The sequence below is a fragment of the Myotis davidii genome, unplaced genomic scaffold, assembly GCF_000327345.1.
Source record: "Myotis davidii unplaced genomic scaffold, ASM32734v1 scaffold226, whole genome shotgun sequence".
Lineage (NCBI taxonomy): Eukaryota > Metazoa > Chordata > Mammalia > Chiroptera > Vespertilionidae > Myotis > Myotis davidii.
The window spans coordinates 3,227,578-3,228,741 of record NW_006297224.1 but is presented as its reverse complement, the minus strand read 5'-3'; the positions used below and the strand labels follow the sequence as shown (position 1 = coordinate 3,228,741).

Below are 1,164 nucleotides of genomic sequence, written 5' to 3'. Positions count from 1 at the left end.
TATATGAGTTTCAAATACTTGGAGTTACACTTTTTTATCTTGCTTGTTTTACTTATTCTTCTATATGCCTTGTATACATTCTTGTATGGTCTTCCTAACCAGCTGGTATGTTTTTATCATAAATTAAGTTAGTATTTAACTATGCTTTCTCCCCATGATCCAGAATGCTTCCTTATTCAATGTTAACTTCTGGTAATAAAGGTTCTAATAAAAGAGTCTGCTTTTAGAAAAATCCTCTTTAATAATAGATGTAATGCCGCAGTCAATTTGGAGCTTAGAGCTCCCATGATGACTGAACTGGATCACATGACTGAACAATTTTGCTGTTTGAGGCAGCCCCACACCCTATCAAGAAGTGCAGTTAAGTAGTTGTATAACCCAAGGAAAAGGAAAGGTAGTGGAAATGTATTTTGTTTAAGATATTTGGCCTTAATGCAGTAGTTCTCAACCTTCTGGCCCTTTAAATACAGTTCCTCATGTTGTGACCCAACCATAACATTATTTTCGTTGCTACTTCATAACTGTAATGTTGCTACTGTTATGAATCATAATGTAAATATCTGATATGCAGGATGGGCTTAGGCGACCCCTGTGAAAGGGTCGTTCAATAGCCAAAGGGGTCGAGAGCCACAGTTTGAGAACCTCTGCGATGTTCTGGTCTGGCTGGGCCTCCAGTGACGCCGTCCCAGCCCATGTCACACGGAGCAGAAGAGGGGCCGCTGAGCACAGTCAGCCCGCAGAACAGGATTGGCAATGATTATGAAAAACTGGGAACGATTGTGTTGGGTCCAGCATTGGCCATGGACAAGATGCCAGGACCTGTATGTTTCAGGACGAAGTTCTCATTCTCAAATTCCTGCCAATAGATGGACTTGCCGCCTGTGCCAATATGGCGTGTGAAGTGACCACCCTGGCACAAAAAATCCTGGAATAATTTTGTGAAAGGAGGAACCTTTATAACCAAATCCTTTCTCCCCAGTGCTCAGGGCACGGAAGTTTTCTGCTGTCTTTGGAACTTTGTCTGCAAACTGCTCGAAGGAGACCCAGCCCAAGGGCTTGCCTTTGACAGCGATGCCGAAGAACACGGTGGCGTTCACCATGGCTAGTCATGGGCAGCTTCCAGGCGGCAGTGTCTGCAAAGCCAGTAATTCCTTTTTGTTTGTT

At 43.6% G+C, this 1,164-nt stretch overlaps 1 pseudogene; it reads right to left on the bottom strand.

Annotated features, from left to right (window-relative positions):
* Positions 1-695: 695 nt before the first annotated feature.
* Positions 696-1,100, bottom strand: LOC102756324 (annotated as a pseudogene).
* Between the last annotated feature and the right edge of the window lie 64 nt (positions 1,101-1,164).